The following is a 19,534-nucleotide window of genomic DNA, read 5'->3' as shown; positions in this document are numbered from 1 at the left end:
ACGGGGATGAAGTTGGAGGAGACGGGGATGAAGTAGGAGGAGACGGGGATGAAGTAGGAGGAGACGGGGATGAAGTTGGAGGAGACGGGGATGAAGTTGGAGGAGACGGGGATGAAGTTGGAGGAGACGGAGATGAAGTTGCAGGAGACGGAGATGAAGTTGCAGGAGACGGGGATGAAATTGCAGGAGATGTGGATGAAGTTGGAGGAGACGGGGATGAAATTGCAGGAGACGGGGATGAAGTTGCAGGAGACGGGGATGAAGTTGCAGGAGACGGGGATGAAGTTGCAGGAGACGGAGATGAAGTTGCAGGAGACAGGGATGAAATTGCAGGAGACCTGGTGATGAAGTAGGAAGATGAAGTAGGAAAATAGCTGTATTCAGGTGAAGATGATTCTCATCAGCCCATTCACTGAGTTCAGTCATGCTGTTTTGTATTGTAGAGGGGGCACTCAATCTGAAATTGTGCACCAGTAAGATTAAGATTCATCGCAAGGCCAATGAATGTGCCAAATCTCATCAAAATATGAAGAAGTTGTGCACACATTTTGAGGATCTGACGTGGCATGACCCTATTCCCACCTGACATAATGGTGCACAGGTAGCACACTTACCTGTGAGCCGTCTACACTCGATTGGATTCCAGACTATAAAGTGTTGGATTGGAGCTTCGCACACAGGGTGTTGCATCATAAAGTGCACCTTCCCACACATGGACCTTACGCCAGCTGTTCCATCCGCTGGCATTAGTTGGTGGACGGTAATGATCCCACGGCGTCTTTAGTGAAGAGTAGTTATCGCCGGCACCCTGAACGGATTACAAATACCTGACCAAACTACTGCAGATAAGGAAATCATCGCAAGTTGAAACATAGAATAAATTTACGGTTCAAAATGCAAAGTTTCGCAGAAAACTGCAACTGGGAATGAAGATCCAACATGCCAGGTAGCTTAACAAGTAAACAAGCTGCCTCTTCCCTCCATGTGTGTGTGTGTGTGCACCTGATTTATTGCATGGACGGCTTTAACACGAGGGTTTGCAACACTTTGGTGTGCAGCTCACGAAGGCCATCAAATGAAATTATGAGCATTATGGCCGCTCTCCAGCTTTATCAGAGAGGCCCAGCATGGGGCCTTTTCTCTCACCAGTAAATTCAGCTCCAGAGCCAATCGACGCAAATTTACTTCCATTTTGCAGGCAGGCTGATAAGCTCCCAAAACAAAAAATGTCAATCAGCCAGCTAGCCACCATGTAGAATGGGAGGGCCGACGTGTTTGAATAAAGTACACAAAAGAAGCTCTAGCCCCCTTGAAAATAAACAGGACGACAAGGCCTTCCAGGATGTAAAAAGGAAGGGACGAGAAGACCTCCAACTGGGCAACACCATAGACTACTACCCAAAAGGAGCAGTGTGAAATGGTGACATGGATTTCCAAATGTGCGTCTCAACAAAAGGTTTTAAACAGTTGTTTCAGATCTCAGTCTTGACCAGCAAGACGAGGATGACGACGACGATGCCATACGGGTCGATTCAAATATTAAAGGAAAATGAGACACGATGTTCAAATACACAGAATTATGAAATATCTGATCATTTGTGATTTTATTTTCACTTGACATACATACTGAGCAGCAAACGCAAACTTCAGTCAATTTCGCATGAATTTCTGAGGACGCAGCTATGTCGGATGCTTTGCGCACCCCTGAATGCCCGGGAAACGCTTCACAGCAAAGAGAAAAATCCGAATAAACAGAGAAGACGGTCTCCGTTGGGAGGCACTGCACCGCACCATCATTTCAAGAGGGACTAACGAGGGAAAAACATCCGGCAGCCCACAAAAGCACATCCATTTGGGGGATGTTGAGCACCAACAGCAGCAGAAAAGGACACAACCACAATCTGCAGTCACGGTCAGGCAAACACCTCAGTTGTTCACCTGAAACCGGGACAACCCTGGTTCAATGAAGGATGCAGGAAGGTATCTGCAAGCTATAGCGAGCATACCTGAGAATCGGGAAGCTGCAACACGAGACCTCCGGCATGCTAAGCATCCAAAGTAGGATACCATCGACAGAGTGAAGCATTCCCACTGTCAACGAATCAGCCAATAACCTACCTCCACATCAAGACAGGAATAGTGGTGGACAATGAAAGAGGTAATCGGAGTTGGAGGCTCAACAAACATCCCTAAAAGAAACCATGGTGGAACCCAATATGCATTGTGAAGGATATAGCCGAACTATTCTCAACTTCATCAAAAAGTGATAAACTCCTCTTCCCCCCCCCCCACCCCCCCATCTGTGGAATCAACTTCCACATTCAATTCAATCTCGTTCTTCTCTCCAGATCTTCAAGACACGGTTGTTCACAACCATGGCAGATAATCCTCAAACCAAAACCATGATCTTTTCTACATCCGTTAAACCACCTCATCACCAACCCACCCCCAATTCTAACTTCTGTATCCATATTGTCCACCCCTACCCCTCATCATTACCCATATCCATCGTTTGTCCATCTCTGTTTTCTCCCTCAGCCGTGTTGTTGGCATTTCCCCCTTCTCTTTCTGCTGTTCCTTTTGTTATGTTGCGACCTGATCTATTCGGTGTTCTCGCTGTTCCACAAGTCTTGACTCTGCACACAAAAGTGTTAAGTCCATCCTCGAATTTGGTCCACTCCGAGCATTCACTCCATCTCACCAGCGACCTGCGGTTGCAGCGTGCACCGCAGCAACTCGCCGGCCCTGCTCCAGGAACTCCTCGCAGTCATACGACCCATACCAACAAGAATGACAAAAGCAACGTCATGCTGTGAACCGCACACTCTTAAAGTTGCAGCTCGTCGCACATCCCGACGAGTAATCGCCGCTCGATCATATCTCGATCAAAATCCCAAAACGCCATCCCATGTATCATCGCAGGTGTGGTTCCTTGAGGGGGCTGCAGTGGTTTAAAGAGAATGTCCATAGGTTTGAGACAACTTGGGATGGGCAATAAATTATGCTGATAAGCACAGTGCACATTCTCTCGGCAAATAAATAAAACAAATGAAGAGCCATTCATTCGAGTGGATAAACCAATCGTGTGGACAGATGAATCAGAAGTGAGAAGCTGCAATAAATCACCAAGTCAGGAACAGGTTTCCAGAGGCCACTATGATGGAGATAGACATAAAGCAGTGTCACGACTACTCAAAAGGATGAAATGGTCATGGGGAATTGTAAAAGCCAATGTCATCAACTGTTCTTGCATGACTGCTTCAGATTTAATGGCATCATCAAGCAAGACAAAATGGTTGATAAAATGCAAACAAATCAAAAGGAGTTTCGCGATGCATCTATAAACAAAGGGTTGCCAGACACAAACACTTAATGGTGATGCGAAGGCATAGAAATATAGGGGGAAAAGGGAGGGAGGGTGAATAAAAGTACAGGTTTAAAAAAAAAGTCTTTCAAAAAACTCTAAAAACCATAAATGGACTTGCGAGAGTGAGGGAGAGAGAAAGAGAGACAGAAATAAAGAGACAAGAGAAAAGAGAGAGAGAGAGCAAAAGAGAGATGAATGCCTCAATTCTGTGTCTGCGTCAAAATCTTGCATCCCCAAATCCCTTGCTGTCTGTACCCACCCTACTCTGTCACACCCAACTGCTCCTGGACTCTGCATCTTTTGCACCTGTGAAGGTGGATACGTTTCTGGCATCCCTCGTCTCCGATTCCGCAACTGGACCGGACGGAATCGGCTCACGTGTCCTAAAAACCTGCTCTGCGGCTCTTGCACATCCTCTCTCTGATCTGTTCACCATATGATTTGCCCCAAGTCATCCTCCATCTTCAAAAAGTCAGCTAACATCACTGCATTACATAAGATAGAACGGTACTCGGTAGAGCACATATCTCCGTCAGGCTGAACAGTTGACATTTTGTATGCCACTGATAGGTCGGATCTGAATCCGGACCTTAACTAAAATCGAATCGGCTTGTTCTTGTCACCTAACCAACTCTTCCACCGAGTTTTGTCATAACTCGTCCACAACTTTTTGAGATATTGTGCTACATGCACATCGTCTTTGGCTCCATCTCTCAATTGTGAAGAATCGCTTTAAAAATTCTCGGATCCGGATCCGGATCTTCACCAAAATCGAATAAATTCGCCCTCACACACCCAACATGTCCACCAAGTTTCATTGGAATCTGCCCACAACTTTTTTGAGATATCATGCAATATCATTTTTAGCCCCATTTCCCAGTGGTGAAAAAATCACTTAAATATTAAATAATTATATCGTATCTGGATCTGTATTGTGACTGTATAACTGCAATACCACCTGGCACAGGTGTGTGGGTTCTTGGTTATTGGTCGTTGGTTGTTATCTCCATACACAGGTTTCAGAAAGTGAAATGGAGCACTCCCAAGTCTCAAAGTATCCACGAGCGTGCGTGCATAATATGTCACAGTATAATATTGTGACGGTTCTAAGAACCGAGACCCCCAAGGCAATGGCACACAATATATGTGTAGCGGTTCCCATGTTAGTTACTTTGTTAATACTTGTTGCAGATGGGGTCCCTGTGTCTTGTTTTACAAAGGGCACATGCGTGCTCACAGTTCTGAGAGTTTGGCTGGAGCTGTAGTTCTGCGACTTCAGCTTGGAATTCGAGTGAATCCTCTGGAGCGAGAGCGGGTGGTGGTTAGAACGGAGCGGAGTTCTGAGAAGGCGGACCAAGCGCCCAGCAGTTACGGGTGCAGTATTGAGCGAGAGGAAAAATCAGCAATAATAAATGATAGGTAGTACTCATTCTCACACGATCTTTCTCTCTTTTCCGACTCGTCGACTGTAGACGTATACGGTACCTATAGAAAGTCTACACCCCCTTTCAATTTTTTTTTTTAACCTTTTGGTGCCATTTAGCCTGGAATTAAATTGCATTAAATCAGACTTTTCCCACCTTTATTTGCACATCGTAACCCACAACTTCCAAGTGAAAAACAAATTCTAAAAATTTCAGAAAATTAATGACAAATACAAAACTAGAATATCTTGGTGGGATAAGTGTCCACCCCCCTTATGATAGCAAATGTAAATTAGCTCAGGTGTAACCGATCACCTTCAAAATCACACACCAAGTTAATTGCCCTTCACCTGTATTAAATTGCAGTGATTCTGATTATTACAGGATATAATCAGCTGTTCCTGGAGGTTTCCTCTGTTGGGTAGTGCATTTCACAACAAAGACTCAACCATGAGCACCAAGGATCTTTAAAAAGACCTCCAGGATAAAATTGTGGAAATACACAGATCAGGGGATGGGTATAAAAAAATATTTCAAAGGCTTTGACTATTCCTTGGAGCACAGTCAAGACAATCATTAAGAAGTGGAAGGCGTATCGTACCACCAAGACCCTGCCTAGATCAGAGTCCCTCCAAACTGGATTTCCAAGCAAGGAGGAGGCTGTTCAGAGAGGCCACCAAGAGGCCAATGGCAACTTTGAAAGAGCTACATGCCTTTATGGCTAAGACTGGTCACTGTGTGCATGTGACAACAATATCCCAAGCACTCAACAAGCCTGGCCTGTATGGTAGGGTGGCAGGAAGGAAGCCATTTCTGAAAAAAGCTCACCTTGAGTCTCATATGAGGTATGCAAAAAACCACTCTGGAGATTCTGAAGCCATTTGGCAAAAGGTTTTGTGGTCGGACTAAACCAAGATGAAGTTTTTGGCCGAAATGCAAAACATTACATTTGGCACAAACCCAACACAGCACATCACCCAAAGAACACCATCCTGACTGTGAAGCATGGTGGTGGCAACATCATGTTATGGGGATGTTTCTCATCAGCAGGGATTGGGAAACTTGTCAGGATAGAAGGGAAAATGATGGAGCAAGATACAGAAAAATCCTAGAGGAAAACTTGCTGCCCTCTGCAAGAAAGCTGAAATTGGGACGGTTCACCTTTCAGCGTGACAATGACCCGAAGCACACAGCCAAAGCTACACTGGAGTGGCTAAGGAGCAAAAAGATCATTGTCTTTCAGTAGCCCAGTCAGAGCCCTGACATAAATACAATCAAAAATCTGTGGCATGACTTGAAGATTGCTGTCCAACAACTCTCCCCACGCAACTTGACTGAGCTTGAACAAATTTGTACAGACGAATGGGCAAATATTGCTCAATCAAGGTGTGCAAAGTTGGTAGAGACCTATCACAACAGAATCACAGCTGTAATTGCTGTCAAAGGTAATTCCACCAAGTATTAACTCAGGTTGTGGGACACTTATCCAACCAAGATATTCTCGTTTTGTATTTTTCATTAATTTACTGAAATTTGTAGAATTTCTTTTGCACTCGGAATTTGTGTGCTACGATGTGTAAATAATAGGTGGGGGAAATCTGATTTATTGCAATTTAATTCCAGGCTACGACAAGGCAAAAAAAGGTAAAATTGAAAGGGGGGGGCGTAGACTTTCTCTAGGCACTGTAAGAGTTATCAACAAGGAACAGGCCCGAAGAACTGCTCTTTTAAGAGTGACCACTGACTTGCACCATGTCTTTCTCACTCTACGCACCGGCATCGCATCTCTCTTGCACTTCTTCAACACCTACCTAGACACCTCCTTTTTCTTCATGACTCCCCCCTACCCTTTCCTTCCTGCACTTTGGTCTAGCACGTGCCCACAAGTAAGTGCTGAGTCAGCCGGAGGTCACCAATGTCTCAGCTTTTCTCTCATCGCTCTTGCTAATCTACCCTTCCGCGGAATTATCCTGATGGTGCCTGTTATGTTGGTGTAAGTAAGTGAGTGTATAAGCTAGATATAATCGGTGTTCACTCTGCTCTTTGTCTCTTTGCTGCAGAAATGTGTCACTGCATGTCTTTTCCACACCACATAAATACTGTATGCCCCTACTGTATGACTACCCCTGTGTATAAACCCCTCATCTTCACTATGCCACATGCTTTTCCTCGTGCTTCTTCATAAAAATACCCATGTCAATTCAGTTCAACCTGCTGGTCATGTCCTTTCCTCCATTGGTCCAGCACAGCCTGCGGTATTATGATCCAGGAAGTTTTACCCCACGTGATTTGCTCTCGTTAGCCAGTGCACACTAAATGTATCGTTCAGCAGTAATACGTGTGTGTGCTGAGGGCACGAAACTCGGTTAATCTCGTCAGCTACCGGGTAAACGGTGTTAGACGGATAACCCTCTTAGAGTGAAGTTAATTGACGTTTGTCGTTGCTCAGCAACTGGCTGGGCTGCAGAGTTTCCACGGCACATCAGCGTACAGGTCTGGGCATTCGGAAGGAACCCGAGTCCTTCCCCTCATGGTGAACCCCAAGCTCCACGTCTGTAACAATATGTATAATCTCATATCAATGTGTGTATTTAATATATATATATATATATATATATATATATATATATATATATATATATATATATATCAGGTCAGGTATGGGAGCATGTGCCAGAACAGCGCGTCGCTGCGTCCACTTTCCGCCGGTACTCCAGGGGCCTCCGTCTGGCCATCCCCCAGGCAGATGCCAGGCCCATCCCCATCTCCTTGAGATGATGGTCAACCTGCTGCAACCATGAGGCACGTGGTCGGCCCACTGGCCTCCTCCACTCATGAGACTCCCTCGCTGAGAGAATCTGGTGAGCAGGATCAGCGTCAGGAAAACGAGCCACATGTCCATACAGCCGCAGCTGACGCTCACGGACTATGCAGGTAACAAATCTCATCCGAGTCTCTCTCAGCAACCGCTCGTTGGACACAAAATCCGACCAGCGATAGCCAAGGATTCTCCGAAGAGACCTGGTACCAAAGGAATTAAGTCTCCGTCTCAGATCCTTGGTCAAAGTCCAAGTCTCGCACCCATAGAGCAAGACTGGAAGTACCAAGGACCTGAAGACTCGGACTTTCGTCCTCCCGCACAGGTACCGGCAGCGCCACACCCCATGATCCAGTGAATCCATGACTCCCCAGGCCCGACCCAGACGTCTATTGACCTCCGGCTCACAACCTGCGGAGACATGAATATCACTGCCAAGGTAAGTGAATCTATCCACGACCTCAACATCCTCACCACAAACAGACGCAGACAGGACAGCAGCATCCAAGATGTCACCGAAAGCCTGGATCTTTGTTTTGACCCAAGAAATCCGTAATCCCAACGGCTCCGACTCCTCATTCAGCACCTCGAGGGCCCCCAAGAGGATGTCTAAAGTCTCCGCAAAGATGACTGCATCATCTGCAAAATCAAGGTCCGAGATCTTGACATTGCCAAACGATGCACCGCAACTTGATCTCTCCGACATCCTCCCAAAAATCCAGTCCATACAAGTGCTGAAAAGTGTGGGGGCAAGTACACATCCCTGACGAACTCCAGTAACAACTGGAAATAAGTCAGAGATGGTACCACCACACTTCACAGCACTCTCAGTACCAGAGTAGAGTTCAGACATCAGATCGATCAGTCTCGGTGGCACCCCACGAAGACCAAGAATCCTCCAGAGGACATCCCGATTCACTGAATCGAACGCTTTACAGAGATCAACATAGGCTGCAAGCAGCCCCTGCCGAAACTCTCGTCTGCGTTCAGTGAGGACACGAAGAGCAAGGATACGGTCAATCGTTGACCTCTTTGGTGTAAAGCCTGACTGCTCTGGACGCTGGTGCTCAAGCAGATGGTGGCGAACCCTATCAAGAATTATCCGAGCAAAGACCTTGCCCGGCACTGAGAGCAGCGTCACCCCTCGGTAGTTGTTGCAGTCTTGGCGATCACCCTTCCCTTTCCAGAGAGGGACAACAAGGCCCCTCTTCCAGTCAGTTGGGATGATGCCTGTGTTCCAGGCAGAGCACAAAACTGCATGCAACGACGCGAGTGCAGCATTTCCACCAGCCTTGAGAAGTTCAGCATGGATGCCACAGATCCCTGGAGCTTTGCCCCGTTTCAACTGGTTCACCGCAGCCCGTGTTTCCACAAGCGATGGTGGACCACAGTTGATTCGAGGGTCAGCAACAGGGATTGTAACACCCTTGACGTCCAACTCGACAGCTGGGGGATCAGCCTGGTACAACCGCTCAAAGTAACCGGCCCAGCGGGCCTTCACTTCAGACTCCTCTGTCAAGAGCCTACCACTCTCTGCTCGAACTGCAGTGCTCCGAGGGATGGGCTTGGATGAACGTAATGCGCGAATTCCCCTGTAAGCGGGACGAGAATCACCTGTCCACAGGTGATGCTCTACCCCTCACAGATTCCTCGCACATAGGCCTCCTTGTCCACCCTCAGTGCACGTACAGTTTTACGCCTCAGCTCCCTGAACAGCTCAGCTCTGCCATTCAGCCTGGCCCTGCGACTCTGGTCAATGGTATCCAGTGTCCCTTGAGAGACAAAATTTTTCTTTGCCCTGCGGTGAACTCCAAGGCATCCACCGGCAACATCAAGGACGGTGGTCTTGAAGGTGCTCCACAACTCTTCAGGACCCCCAAAGCACCCAGACCCCCAAGTGTCCACTCAGCCTGTTCGCAAACTCCTCAGCTACTCTCTCATCCCTGAGCTTGGCAACATCCAGCCTAGGCTGGGATGGTACCATTCTCCAGGATTTAAGGTGCAGCTTTAGAGTTGCTACAACAAGCCTGTGGTCAGTATTGAGGAACTGAGCACTCCGGTAGACCCTGCAGTTCTGGATCATCCTCCAACGACCGTCAATGAGGACATGGTCAATCTCCTTTGCCACACCGCCAGCGTTGGAATACCAAGTCCAGCGATGAGCTTGCGGGCGCTGAAACCATGAACCAGCCACCCTAAGTCCATGACTTCTTGCAAAGTCAAGGAACTTAGTGCTATTCTGGTTCATAGTTCCTGACCCATGGGGACCAACACACACCTCATAACCATCCCTATCAGTTCCAGTCGATGCATTGAAATCCCCCAAGACTAGAAGTGTATCTCGTCTGGGGCACTGATCAACCACAGACTCGAGTGTGGCGTAGAATGCATCCTTCACGGTAAGATCACTCGCCTCAGTCGGAGCATAAATAGAGACCAGGGAAATGACACCTAAGGAGTGACGAATCCTTAATCTCATAATACGCTCGTTGACCGGTGTTACCTCAATTATCATTGGGGTCAGCTTATTGGACACAGCTACAGCAACTCCTTGGGTATGGTAACCATCAGAGCGACCAGACCAATAGTAGGTGTAACCACCCACCATTATCTCGCCGCAATCCGGTCTCCGAACCTCAGAGAGAGCTGCAATCCCGATGTCCAAACGCTTGAGCTCAGATGATAACAGAGACAGGTGATCATCCTCTCTTAGGGATAGGACATTCCAGGCACCCACCCGAAGGGACCGCCTCAGGTTAACCCAAGGAGACCGCCGTCTGGTGGACGACACCTCAGCACCACTCCGACACACTCTCCCGCAATCTGACCCAGGGATGTTACCCCGTGGTTTCCCTCCTATCAAAGATTGGGGGTCCCGAAGGCTTTGCCCCAATCCCGTCATCCGGTGAGCTGCCCTGCGAAGGTAAGCTGCACAGGAGGTACTCCCACGGAGTGGGTTTTCAGATTTTTTTGCGTTTTTTCGTTTTGCGGAATGAAGCGTTTTACGGTGGCTGGAGTGCAAATCCTGCCACCAACCTCCTAATAAGAAGTAACCCAACTGCAGGAGGACGTCCGCAGACACAGTTGGGCACTAGATATGGATGGCCGTTGGCTCACAAGGAGCTCCTCCGCCCTTTGACAGGTTTTGTTTTTAATCCTGCTGGGTGTCCATATCCAAACACCCTCCTCACCAGAAAACCTGGTGGGGGAGACGGTTTAGTCGCCGACAACCCGACCATGGAACAGGTTAGTACAGGTTTACATGGTACCTGTAGCAGGTCACAGATCGAACCTGACCTGACAAAGATATATATATATAATATGTCATGCATCATTGTATAATATGCACACAATGACGTATAATCAGTGTGTGTGTGTATAATGTATATATATATATATATATATATATATATATATATATATATATATATATATATATATATATATATATATACTGTACAGACACATATATACATATGCTATATAGCTACAGTATATACATAATAATCAAGAATGTATAATCACGATTCATGTATGTATGTGTGTGTGTGCATACGTGCGTGCGTGCGTACACGCCGCCACGTCATCATCTCCATTCATGAGTCTCAAAATGAAAGGAGCTTTCCTTTTCCTTCCCCAGCAAAGAACCACAACTGATGGACCAAGCCATATCCTTATCCGTGCCCCGTTTCCCCCTCCATCCCTGAAATGGTGATGATGTCGATTCGCATGACCTCCAGGGTATGCCTGATCCCACCTGTAGACACCTCTGCCCACTCGGACATGGTGCCCCGCTGCCACGGGTCATCTCCAGATGCGGTCCCACTGTAATTCGGTCTCGGACTCTTCCTTCTCGGTGTCATCCTTCCTTGGTGGGATGGAGTTGGCAAAATCCAACAAGCCGCAAGGCCAGGCCGCATCCCAAACATGTCGATTGGTGCAACTTTGGGTGGCACATACGCAGCCCTCGGCCTCACTGAAGCTATCGCCCTCGGCTCAGTTCTTGCTGTCATCAAACTCGTTGCATTTGACGCAGTTCTTGATCCTACCAAAACTCAGCCTGTCTCTTCATCAGCGGGTGGAATGTGCTAAGAGGAAGCAGTTAAAGCTCAGCTCATTTTCCTTGGTGTATTTTCAGAGATGGAGTTCCAGTTTTTACATTTTTCCAACATGGCTGCCACACCACGTGTCATATGATGTCATAATTATCAACAAAACATTGTACATGAGTAGTCGATCCGATGGTGAAAATTTCGTCTCAATCCGACAGGCAATTGTGGAGAAAAAGGCGAAAGTTCTGTGCGGCCAAACGAACAAACAAAAAAAAAAAGAAGACGACGACGTCGTGCAGAGCAAGATACTTGAAATATCCATAAAACAAATTTGACCTCAAAAATAATTGGTGGTTGAATTCAATGACCAAATATGCAACTCCTCTTCAAATTTCATGTCAATCGCATTAAAATTGTCAATCTTAGAAATTGGGCCGATGTTGACCTTTTGGTCTGTATCAACCTCAAAAATAATTGTTGCTTGAATTCAGTGACCTCACATGCAAATCCTCTTCAAATTTCAAGTCAATGGGATGAAAATTGAGGATATGTTGACCTTGGGCCTAATGTTGACCTTTTGATCGATGTTGACCTCAAAAATAAATGGCTTGTTGAATTCATCGACATGAAATATAAATCCTCTTCAAATTTCAAATCAATCGGATGAAAATTTAGGATTTTAGAAATCCCACCTAAGTTGTTGACCGTTGGCCTTTTGACCTCAAAAACAAAAGGCTTCTTTCTTATGAGAAACTCCACAATGTGGTGAAGTTTCGTGAAGATCAGTTTGAAATTGTGACCTGGAGATGACAGACAGACAGACAGACAGACGGACAGAATAACAAAATCGACTGACCAATATACTTGCAAAATTGAACAAACGGACCCAAATGCAAAACCCTCTCCTTCGACGAGGGTAAATATATAAAAGAACATGGAAGGATCAGCACACCGATAACAAACAACCACAGCCACGACATCTGCAACAACAAGTACTACTAAGTGTTATAAAATATCCTTTTTTGGTGTTTCACTTCATTTTACATCCTCATTGAGATTCACAGATGGACATGCAATATGTTTCTGAAATACAACATGATGTCTTTTGATTAAACCCAGTAGGAGGAGCAGATTGGTTTAAAATAGGAGGACCATACTCTGTGCAGAGCGTTGGTGCTGCTTCAGCAGTCTCCTTGGCTATTGGGCACAATCCTGGACGGGTCGCCACTCCGACACAGGATACCAGCATGCTGGCACTCATTTCGCCAACCACGGAAGGATGACAGGCCGAGTTAACCCCACCTGGTATTAATTCAACAACTGAGCAGGATTTGAACTCAGGACCCTAGGATCCAAAGCCCGCCACCCGAACCATTAAGCCAACACCAGGCACAAACCCATTAGGGGTTCATTGTTTATCTTAAATCAAACAGGAACAGCTCATTTATCTAAAATCGACTCTAAAAAAAAAAAGACCTCCACAGTGAGTCACCTGCTCTTTTCGGTAAGAGTCTTTTACAAAAAGCTACCAGACAGGTTGTAAAGGGGGGTTTATCTGGGAACATGGGAATCTATTATCCTAAACTACAACTTTGGAAAAAACACAAATCAATTTGACACAAGTTATATAACACAGCTTGTGGATGAGTTACGGAGACTATCGTTGAGTGCTTAAACACCATGTCAGTTAAACATTTTGAAGAGGAGTTTGAAAGGTCTTCTAGAGGTATAAGCATCACATCAAGGAATTGGGCACCAGGTAGATCAGTTGAATTATGGGAGTTCACAGCGCAGCTTTTGACTTTCATACACATTCCAAACCACACACGAAGAGAGTCTGGACGTATTAGGCAGGACACACGGACACACGGACTGACACACACACACACACACACACACACACACACACACACACACACACACACACACACACACACACACACACACACACACACACACACACACACACACACACACACACACACACTCCTTTCATCAATAAATGCAAAAATTTACTATATATAATTACTTCTGTGACCCCAGAACCTAACAGACAATATCTCTATCACAGAACCCGCTATTATCGGCGATAAAAATCAGCATCTGCCATATTTACAGGAGATAATCCCGCAAGGTTCAAAGTCAATCGCTGACAGCGATTGTCGAGGGTTCATGCTCTCGTCCACTTGGACCTTGGATAAGTCAACATCAGCAGGAGTCTGCAATCTGGGCAGCTGCATGATCTCAGCTCTTTGGGCAAGCTTCGAAAGTTCTCAAACTCTTTCGTTGTGCAGAGCCAGATCCCTTTCTCTCAAGTTCCTTTCCAAGTATTTTTGGCTTCTTTTAGAAGCTTTGTGAGCCATTTTAGAAAACAATCCTTATCTAGCAAGCATTGTATACATTAACCTGCCCCGATGACCGCTATTGTTAGGTTTTGCTGAGACAGAGAGAGACACACAGAGACAGAGACAGAGACAGAGACAGAGACAGAGAGAGAGAGAGAGAGAGAGAGAGAGAGAGAGAGAGAGAGAGAGAGAGAGAGAGAGAGAGAGACAGACAGAGACAGAGACAGAGACAGAGACAGAGACAGAGACAGAGACAGAGACAGAGACAGAGACAGAGACAGAGACAGAGACAGAGACAGAGACAGAGACAGAGACAGAGAGACTTCAGCAAAGAGTCAAGAAATCAAATCGACCGAGTATTTATCAATTAATTTTTCATGGGGTTGGAAGATTCAGGGTGAGGCTTAGCGCTATTCTAGTCCAGGCTGGGATTCAAAGTAACATTAAAATCACCAGCAATTATTTCAAAATTCCATTAATCAATTTGATGTCAGTTCAGTCAAATGTTTAAAATTTTTTTTTTTTTTAAAGTCATTCCTTATCTTTATTCTTACCTGGAACATAAAACATAAACCAAAGTACAAAATTATCATCCATCAAGAATTCCAAGGATGCCAGATGTCCTCCAAAAATCTCTTTAAAAACAATTATGGATACCTAAAGAGCAGAGACTAAATCAAAAAGGAATCACAACCACGTTGAAATCCTCAACTACCATCCATTTAACAACCGTCACCCTTTCAACAAACTCCTCCAGTCTTCTTAATAAGTTTCTCTATTGTGTAATTTCTCGAGGTAATGGTATTTATTTATTTTTACCCCACACATGCAAAATAAAAAGCAGAATTAAGCAATTGGTTCACTCTGTCTGTCTGTCTGTGCGTCTACAAACGTCAGTTTATGATTGAGGAACAACTTAATTTCAATTGAATGTTATATTTTGAACGTGAATACACAGTTTAGCAGTATTTTGGCTCTGAATTCATCCCGATGGTGCAAGCGCAGAGAGGAGTGAGATAATTGTTTTAGCCTGTCTGCCTGCCTGGCTGTAAAACAAAACTGAAAATCATTCCAAACAGGAAACAAAGCTGTTTTTAGCAACAACATAAAAGACACAAACAACAGACACAAATAACTAACGTAACATGTTAAATAAGGTGGCCTAAAAGACACTGCAGCAACGGCGAAAAACTTCAAAAATAAAACTTCTCCAACTTTTGAAATCTTTATTTTATTTCAATTTAATTATTATTTACTTGAACACTGCAGAACACAAATTACCTTCTCGGCACTTTCAAAACCCATTTCGTTTAGCAGTATTTGGGAAAAACAAATATTGCGGAATTTTATGTCATCTCGACCAATCAAATTTGCCACTTGCAGACCCCACCCACATATCCTTGTTTCTCAAGACTGCATGGTGTTAGGTGTAATGTGTACTCTCCAGTTTCCTTTGGTTTACAAAAGTTTTGACTTGGAGTTTACGTTTCAAGGTAGCACCTCCATTAACACTCAAACAACACAGCGGTTTAGTAACACGACATAAAATTTCAAACGGAACAAACCACAATCAATTCTTAAATTTTTTTATGGCTTTTACTATCCATTTATTTCAGGCAGTGTTTCTGCGACTCCAAAACAACAGATTAATCTGGGCTACTGACAATTTAGTTTGCTCTGTTTAGAAAATCTCATAAATATCCAAAATATTCTCAGAAGTCCACGTTTCATTTTCGGAAATACTCCTCAGGAAGGTGTTCAGGTCCCTAACTGAAGGAGTTACATATATTCCATGGGTCTGAGATGGTATATCTTCGGTGACACCTATTTCTGATTCTTCAGACCGCGAATCATGTCTTCCGTATTTCACTCTGCACAAGCTTTCTCCTATTATTTGACCTGTACTCGTAGCCTCATCATCAGAAGCATGAAGTAACTCCTCACGACCAAGACTATCTTTATTCAAATCTACTATTTGGGAGTGTTCTGGCAGACTATCCATCATCACTAATATCTTGCAGCTATTTAAAAGTCGGTGTTCTTTGCGGTTCCTTGGCTGGTTGATCTCCCTCCTCAAATAGATCTAAAGATTCACCATCCTCTTTTACTTCCATACTCATTAAACTACATTCCAACAAACTGATTTGAGGAGTACCCAAAATGATAGATCTGTTCATCATATATTTTGGTCCAGATGCCTCAACAGCACACTTTTACCGTCGTCTCACCAATGGGGCTGTCATCATCCAGAAAAATGTTTAACCCCCTAAACATATCCTTCGTATAAACCTTAACCCCTTCCCCATCTGAAGCACGATCAATTACTTCTGATAAGCTTGTGATGCTTCCTCTCTTGTTTTGAATTTGCGTCTTTGAAATCTAATCATAAAAAAACCCTGCTTCTGGTGTCACATAAACTGAGTCCAACTTATGATTAGGTTGTTCCAACCAGCAGGTAAGGTGTCTGAATGGGGGTGACAAGTGTGTCACACCTGTCTCGGACAGAAATGCTTCATGTTCCCAAACTTTCTTCACATGACAAATATTTAAGTGCATCAAAAGAAACAAATACGATAATTAAGTGCACCAATTGTAAATTTTAACAGAAAATTTAAATGATTTGTCCAACTTTTAAACACCATATTAGGATATACACTTCTCAGAAAAGACATTACTTTGCAAATTGCAGCTAAATTCCCAAAGGAATGTTTAACACTTGAGATACAATGGTCACATATTTTCTCAATACTTCAGTACTTAAATCATTTATAGAAGACGAGTGGGCCCGTTGGACCAAATTTTCATTGTCCGTCACTCCTTGTAGCATACCCGCCTCCTATACTGCTATAACATAACTTGCCTTTTCACCAAGCCCAGACATGCTTAGGCCAGGATGGGGATTATAAGTCCGTTATTATTATTCCCATATAATACTACCACTACTACTACTATTAGTATTATTATTATTATTATTGTTAATATTATTAGTCTTAAGTAATATATGCTTTGTTGCAATGTCATTATTGTTTTTATTATTTATTTTATAATTAGCATGCCATGCCATGGAAGGACATATTAAGCTGCTTTATATACCTCAACATGGCGTGTGTTTAAAACATGGGAATTCCAACGGATTTTTCATAGTTAATTAACCTAATCAACTCATGAGGTCATGACAATCATTTTGGTGTATCACATTCCACATCAGAATGCCCAAGTAGAACTCCCCAAAAAAACATGACACACACACACAGACACACACAGACACACACAGACACACACAGACACACACACACACACACACACACACACACACACACACACACACACACACACACACACACACACACACACACACACCTGCAGAAATTTCAACATCCCAGTTCCACAAAACTCAAGGAAACACAAACCAAAAGCAATCATTGAAAACAAGGACATTATGTTCATGTACGACCTGATGATCCCATCAAGCGTGAACATAGAAAACAAAGCGCTGCGACGGGATTTAGGACTCGGATACAAAAAGGAAAAGAAGGCACGTTGCTAATTGAGGTTTCAGTACTCAGTGATTTTGGGCTAAATAATGCAGAAATCAAGAAAATGACCAAATACCAAGACCTCAAGAATGAAGTGAAAATACCCTGGAAGCTGAACAGTGTCAAAATTGTACCGGTGATAATTGGAGCAACGGGAATGATAAAGAAGAACCTTACAGAGATCCTACAAACCACCCCTGGGGATACTGCCACAAACAAACTACAGTTGGAGGCTGTCCGGGGCTGTGACGATCCTGAAAAGTGTCCTCGGAACAAATCTCTGAGAACAAGAAAACTTCACAACTTGGTCCATGAATCACGAACCTTCACCGAAATGAACATGGATACTTCGAGTCCCAGGAGGACTCCATTCCACCTTCTGAAATCCAAATATGGAGAAAACAATCAACAACAACACACACACGCGCACACACGCACACACACACACCTCATCATTTATAGCAGAAGAAAGAAGGGTGGAACATTTTCAAATAACAATTTTCTGTGCAGTGCATCAAGAGGGTACACCAAAACAAAGTAACCAGAATCAAAAAGACACACGAGACGAAATGACACCACAAGGGAAGTGGAGAGAGAGAGAGAGAGAGAGAGAAAGAAAGAGACAGAGAGACAGAGAGTCAGAGAGTGAGACAGAGAGACAGAGAGTGAGACAGAGAGACAGAGAGTCAGAGAGAGAGACAGAGAGACAGAGAGTCAGAGAGAGAGAGAGTCAGAGAGACAGAGAGTGAGACAGAGAGACAGAGAGTCAGAGAGAGAGACAGAGAGTCAGAGAGAGAGACAGAGAGTCAGAGAGAGAGAGAGTGAGACAGAGAGTGAGACAGAGAGACAGAGAGACAGAGAGACAGAGAGACAGAGAGACAGAGAGACAGAGAGACAGAGAGACAGAGAGACAGAGAGACAGAGAGACAGAGAGAGAGAGAGAGAGAGAGAGAGAGAGAGAGAGAGAGAGAGACAGAGAGAGAGAGAGAGAGAGAGAGAGAGAGAGAGAGAGAGAGAGAGAGAGAGAGAGACAGAGAGAGAGAGAGAGAGAGACAGAGAGAGAGAGAGAGAGAGAGAGAGAGAGAGAGAGAGAGAGAGAGAGAGAGAGAGAGACAGAGAGAGAGAGAGAGGTGGAGATGGGGACAGAGTGATGAAGATGGGGTGGGGGGTGGGTGGCGGAGGGGGGTTGGGAGACGGTGGTGGAGATTGGAGATTGGGAGGGGGAGAGAGTGATGGAGATGGGGTGGGGGGTGGCGGAGGGGGGTGGGAGACGGTGGTGGAGATTGGAGATTGGGAGGGGGGGAGAGTGATGGAGATTGGGAGGGGGGGAGAGTGATGGAGATTGGGGGAGAGAAAGAGAGTCTTCAGGAAAGGGAAAGGGAGAGAGTGAGGCCGAGGGAGTTCTAACTAACGTAGCTGTAATTTATCAAGACACGGCTCGGAAACCCGGACAGGCTAATCAGCAGACACCGAGGCTGCGTTTTCCCGCTCTTATCGGCGCATAAACGATGGAGACGCGCAGGAAATTATCAGTGTTTTGCAGACGCCCTGAGCAAAAGCCTAATGGTGATGCTTGGTACTGATTTCCTATCGCAGGGGGGAATATCAGGCCCATTATCGGAGACTATCGGGGCTGGGATCATCACAAATTAATGGGGCTTGGTTTGAATCGCTCTTTTATCAGGCGGGTGAGAGGACTCGTGGGAGTTCACACTTTGTGGGAAGAGGGAAAGAGATGGGGCCTAGCAAAGGGTTTTCTCGTGCTTATTCACCATTTCGTAAAAATCAAGCTCTTCAAGGTTTATCGTCATCCAGAAGTACATGAGGGAAGATTTGGGGAAAAGGGGGGAAGAAGTGGGGGAATAGAAAGCAAAGCAAATGAAATATGCATCAAAAGGGAAAGCCGAGGCTAAGGATGATACCGAAAGTGAGTGATATAGAATGGAAGGAAAAGGATGAAGAGGAAAGCAAAATGAAAACAAATAAAAGAAA

General features: G+C 44.9%; 1 protein-coding gene across 3 annotated transcripts in view; it reads right to left on the bottom strand.

The window, feature by feature from the left end:
• Positions 1–19,534, bottom strand: part of LOC147023920 (zinc finger protein ZFPM2-like) — a 162,754-nt gene that overhangs the window by 115,325 nt on the left and 27,895 nt on the right. The window lies entirely within an intron of this gene.

The sequence above is a fragment of the Eptatretus burgeri genome, chromosome 7 (assembly GCF_056783735.1).
Source record: "Eptatretus burgeri isolate ZD-2024b chromosome 7, Ebu_testis_v1, whole genome shotgun sequence".
Lineage (NCBI taxonomy): Eukaryota > Metazoa > Chordata > Myxini > Myxiniformes > Myxinidae > Eptatretus > Eptatretus burgeri.
This window is presented reverse-complemented; position numbering and strand designations above follow the sequence as displayed.